This window comes from Echinops telfairi, unplaced genomic scaffold, assembly GCF_000313985.2.
Source record: "Echinops telfairi isolate 266 unplaced genomic scaffold, ASM31398v2 ScPeMD7_655;HRSCAF=1070, whole genome shotgun sequence".
NCBI lineage: Eukaryota > Metazoa > Chordata > Mammalia > Afrosoricida > Tenrecidae > Echinops > Echinops telfairi.
The window spans coordinates 15,535,835-15,541,734 of NW_022104553.1; the positions used below are offsets into that span (position 1 = coordinate 15,535,835).

Sequence of the window (5,900 nt, forward strand, 5' to 3'; positions counted from 1 at the left end):
ATTTCTGGACATGAAAGGGCAGAAAGCATTAGGGTTCTTTCAGTGCCAGCCAAAACTCAAGATGCCAAACACTCAAGATCCTAAGTTTGCAAAACATGCTCACACGCCTTTTTCCAAGTGTAAAAAACTCCGTCACCATATTAGTGCCAGCTATGTAAGTTTCAAAACTCATATTGATTAAGATCTTTCTGAAGAATTACGACAAGATTTAAAGAAGATGCCGTTAGAACAGCCTTCAGCATTAGAAGAAAGCAAGAACGAACTGACCGTAAGCAGTCAGTCCTATGACCCACTCGTGTATAACCCGGAAGATGACAGCTATGAGAACAATGGCTTTAGTACTCCTAGTGGAATGCTAAAATACATAAACAAAGACGTGAGACTATTAAAAAAGTCTTCTATAAAAGCCGGGGCTGGTTAACTCAGGTATGTATCTCATACATTAGAGGGTTTCTAATATTGTTGTATTACTTAGAAGAAAATTCATATAATTTAAATGACGTTTACCATATCATTCTTGTATTTGTTATCTTTGGTGTTTGCCAGTCATGAATGGCTATATAATTTAAGTATTTCTAAGACACGGAGAAAATCTACTTTTCTTTGAGGATTAAAACCTCTTCGCCTCCAGGCCATTCTGACTCCGAGGCCCCCTGTCGGTCAGAGAAGAACTGCCCTGGAGAGTTTCCAAGACTGTCACTCTTTAGGGAGACAGACTGCAACGTCTTTCTCTGACAGAGCAGTTGGTGAATTTGATCGCCAACCTTTTGGCTAACGGCTTAGCACTTAACCACTGTGCCATGAGAGCTTCTTTTGTGATAGGCTGCTGTTATATGATAAAGCCAGAATAATATGTGAGCTTTGAAAGTAAAGACCAAAAATTCATCAAAAAGTAAAAAGCTATTGCTACTAGGGGTCCAGGTCGCACATGCACAGGCTTATTCCAACCCAGACCAGTTCTCTTTATGCTACACGTGTCTTAAGCCCATGAGGGTTTCTGCAAAAGGAGAGTTCAGTTAAACAGTGGCTTCCAAGAGCATCTGCCGGGTCAGTTTAAATGAAGGCACGAGGTCGGCTCAGAGGTATAGCAGCTTTTTGGAGGGAGATCCCAGAAGAAGTAATCTTGCTAGACCTTCTTGAAGGACCCAGGATAGTCAGAGGGCCTCGTTATGAAGAGGTTAAGAATAGTGAAAACTACATTGGTGAGAAATTTTCCATTACAAGAGATGTGCTGAAAATGTTTTGGGACGGATGATGGTAACATATGTACACATGTATGTATGGATTGTGATCAGAGTTGTACGAACTCCCAATAAAATGATTTCTTAAAAAAACAAGATCCAGCGTGCAGTACAGTGCTCTCCATGATAGGATGATGTCTATCTGAAAACAAGGACATACTTGTACCACAACTGCTAATCCAATCTCGAGAGTAACCACTAAAGCCAGGGAGGAAAATTTCGAAATATTCTACTATCTTCCGTCTAAAATGGACTAAACACGCAATCAAAATGTATTGATCGTGATTAGCTATTGTAATGCAAAGTTGGCAACAAGGAGGAGCAGCAGTTGGAAATTAGGGTCTCGAGGGGGAATGAAGCTGGCCCTCACATGGAAGGGTTTTCAGGGCCAGTGACTTCCTCAGATCAAATAACAGGTTTCCAAGCAAAAGGAAGGCAACTATACGAGTGGATTTCCCCAGACGGAATACACAGCCATCGGATGGGCTACCTCTGTGGGGCGAGACAGTAGAGAAGCTCAACATCGGCAGTTAAAACCCACGTAAGGGGCCGAGGGGAAATTTACAGAGTGAAATATCCTATAGGGTATTACGATCGATCGTGTCCCATAGACTCACAATGAGTCAGAATCACTCCCCTGGTGCATACCAACAACGAACAAAAGAGGAAAAGCAACAATTTTCAAGCTTTTATAGTTAGTGGTAGCTCAGAAATAGCTATGACAATGTGGAATTTTAGCCTTACTCTGTGCCTGGTTTTATTTTTAATATAAAGGAATACATGGCAACTTATTAATTCTGCCAACAAAATATCATTCATGTAACTCTAAGTGAGGGGAGTTTATTTTACTCCTCCCATAAGCAAACACAAGCCAGAGAAACGATCGCCCCTGCTGATCAGCACAAAGGAGCTGCAGGTGGGAAAACAACCAGTCAAAAGGGTGTGACTTTGAACAAGTTGGCATTTTTATTATCAAACACTGTCATGTAAAATGCCAAGATGGAAGAGAGGGAGTAAAAGCAGACATAGATACTTAGCAGCACCAGGATCGTGGGGGTGGCTCTCTATGGGAGAGGGGTTTGCTTTGTATACGATGGACCCTCTGCCTATGCTTGTACAGAAGGAACACCATGAAGCCACTGGCCCAGACCACGAGTCCCAGAAACATAAAATTAGTGGAAGCAAACAGGAGCGCTTGGAGTAATAATTTAACTGATTGCTGAGACGTCCCAGAGCAGTAGTCATAATCATTTATGATGGTGATGTTTCTGCTACGGTTTGGCCCCGTCACCATAGATGGTATTCTAAACTGCAATAGAAAATTGAAGAGCCAGCAGGTGTAGCAGGAAGAGATAATAGCCTCAGAGGCTCTTGTTTTGAATTCTCTCCACCTGGGCACACTGGAGCCGACCGTGATGGCCTGGAAGCCGCTCAGGAGGCAAGTGGTACAGAGGGAGGTTCCCCAAGCCACTCGGTGAAGGTGGAAGAGGGGTTTGCAGCCCACATCATCCAGGGGCTCTTTCAATCCCAGAGCTGCCATGGTCTGAGGGACTCCCTTAGAAAGAAGCACCGCGGTGTTGGCTGAACACAGATGCTTGCTGATCTGGTCGATGGGCTTTAGTTTGTGTCCAGCAAGTACCAAGGTCATGTGAAGACACAGGACATTCCCCAGGAGCCCAGCGGCAGTTTGGAGGAGGAAAAGAATCCCAAAGGCCAAGTCACTGGGAACCATTAGGCTACTAGCCATAGACTAATATGTTCTTCAGAGTCTGAGAAGCCTGAGCAGAGAAAACAAACAAACAAACAAACAAACTTGATACTAAACATGTGATTCACAATTGTTTTGGATGTAGAAGGCTACAACTCCCTAGAAAAGCAGCCTTGGCTTCAGGCTTTAGATTTAGTGTCTGCCCACATTCCATGTCCAGGTCAGTGGCACACAAGCTTTCATGCTTGTTGCTCATCTCCGTGTTCCTTCTGCAGAGAACAGCGTGGATTCTCAAACATGACCATCACCTGTCTCACTGTTAGCTCAATGCAGACGCTTGTCATCCCCAACGCCCAGCCATGGACTCAGAGGACCCTGTAGGACAGAGAACTTCCCACTTGGGCCTCCAAGTGGTTAACGCTTTATCAGAGTAGGCAGCTACTCATTTTCCTCTTGCAGAATCACTAGTAGGTTCAAACGCTGACCCTGTGATTAGCAACCCAATTCATTATCCACGGTGCCATCAGAGCGCCTCATAGAATTCTAGGTGGTACCTGACTCCAACTCGTCCATCGAATCTACATCATGATTATAACCATTATCCAGTTGCTATTCATTCCCTTACTGAACTGCCTTAAATGTAGGAACATGAGTGAGAGGTTTCTGGAATCAATCCTGGCCTCAGCAATGAAACTCTGGCTGGGTGCACAATGTCACTGCCAAGGGACACGTCCCCAAGCCACGGAGGCCAGAGGCTGTTGGAGACAGAAGAATGGCAGGCACTGATGGAAACATGCAATAGAGGGAAGGAGGGAGTTGTGAATCAACAAAAATACAGAATTTAACAGAATCAACATTACTGCGGCTCCCTTTGTGAGAATGTTGGATAAGGCTACAGGAAATCCTTCTTTCACCCGAGAAGTGGTTCTTTCTGCTGACCGCAGAAGGGAGTCTTTCAGAGTGATGCGGATCAGAGTGAATGGAGGGAAGAGTTCACCGGAGACACAGCTCAGAGCAGTTTGGTCTTGTGGTCTGTGTCCAGGTTGGGAGTCGGTGTCCCAAGGGCAGGAGGATGGTAGGAAAGGAAGCCTCCCTGTGCCCATAGCAATGGCTTTGAAGCTTACAAGTGAAGCTACCTCATCTTCACCCACTGCCTTTGGGCCAAGCCAGTCCCTGACATAGCCCGACCCACCCTCTGGTTCCTCGTTCCTTTGGAACACTGCCTGCAATTCAGGGGATATTTTAGAAGTTCTGCTGAATTCGTCTAGGGTCTGGCACTAAAACTCAGGAACAACAGACTCAGACCTCCATTGTGGGAGACTCCACAGGGAGGCCAGGCTGTTCTGGACCTGCTCTTTCTCTCTTGTGGAGCTGACCTGGCATCTCAACTCCCACTGATGAGCTTAGCGTTAGAGTGGATTTCTCTCCTCTGGTTCCCCATGCTCCCGACTGTGGATGGGCATCCTTAGCCACGGGAAGTCTCTCGAATAGTAGGAAATGACTGTCACCACACTAGAATTCCTAAATCCATCCCAGAATTCCCAAATACTCCCTCCTGAAAGATAGCATGTACTTAAACACAATGAATTCCATTAACATCAGCTGCAATGTGCCCTGTTTTAGAATATAGATTCTAAGCTTTAGCAGATGTAGTTTTGGAGAAGGCGAAATCCCCCGTTTCTGTATCAGAAACACTCACCTATTGATCTTTGCAACCAGGAACATTGATACGAAGCTGACTGTCAGTGTGGGTCGTGGAAGGACACCTGAATCCTGAATTATCATGATGAGGACCCTGACCTCATGTCCCTGCAGATCTGAGATGATCATGTCACCAACAAGTGCACGGACAGTGATTGTAAGGGGACTTGGGGACGTTTCTTGGAGAAACTTTCATTCCCGTTACAATCACCTCAACAAGCAACTACTACGTAACAGTCGAATCCAAAGAGAATAGCAGACCTGTTTCACAGAGAAAGTTTACCTTGAGACCATGATGGAAAGGCGAAAGGTAGGTTACAGTGGATTAGCATTGTCTCTCCTGGCTTACGTTTCACACAGATTTTGTGTTTCAACCGTTATAGTATTCCCAAGATTTCCTTAGGTCCATGACCAAATAAACCAACAAAAGCCCCAAGAACAAGAACAAGAACAACAACAAGACATTTCACTTAGATTTTGGGCAGAAACATTAAAAAGCCAAACAAAAACACAACTGCCACGGCGAATCTACCAGATTTCTGCATCGTGGAAACAGAAGCCACCTGGTCTTCTCTCACTCAGTCAAGATGCCTGGGGCTGTGAGGATGCTCTCCCCCAATGAGGTAACAGATGATGCACACACACAGTACAATTTATCATTCACACTTCACCATACTTCCTCCGCCCTTCACCTAACCCCTCTCTCCACCACTGATCTATTTTATGTTCTAATTCCTTCCAGTGAAACATGCAAACATGAAACCCCAGCCCTCAACACAGCAATGTGCACCCCATCCACTGGAGTGCAAGATGGTTCAACCAAAGTGGAATCATTTGTTAAATGTGTAATACATTTCCTTTCTTTGGTACCACATACCAAATTTAACATAATCAAAGCACAGTGATGAATCCCCAAAAGCAACATGTAATTGAATATTGTGAAATATTTATTTCTAACAACAAATTTCTGCTGTTGGTGCACCGAATTTCTATCTTTTTTCTTCTAGATACTGCCGAGACACATCCCACTGTATCCATACAAGGTTGAGGTAACCTTCTTCCTGTTGATCGACATTTGGACTATTTCCTGTATCTGACTGTTATCAATAAAACTGCTCTGACATTCTTTTACAAGCATGTGTGTGATGATTTAGAATGTTATTCTCTACACAGTAAACTCTTTCTCCACAGCTTTGAGTAATCGCTTTCCTGTCTCCGGTGTTTCAGTACAGCTTTCTTACCTATTGCAA

At 44.4% G+C, this 5,900-nt stretch overlaps 1 pseudogene; it reads right to left on the reverse strand.

Annotated features, from left to right (window-relative positions):
• Positions 1-2,081: 2,081 nt before the first annotated feature.
• On the reverse strand, positions 2,082-3,522 carry LOC101664612 (annotated as a pseudogene).
• Between the last annotated feature and the right edge of the window lie 2,378 nt (positions 3,523-5,900).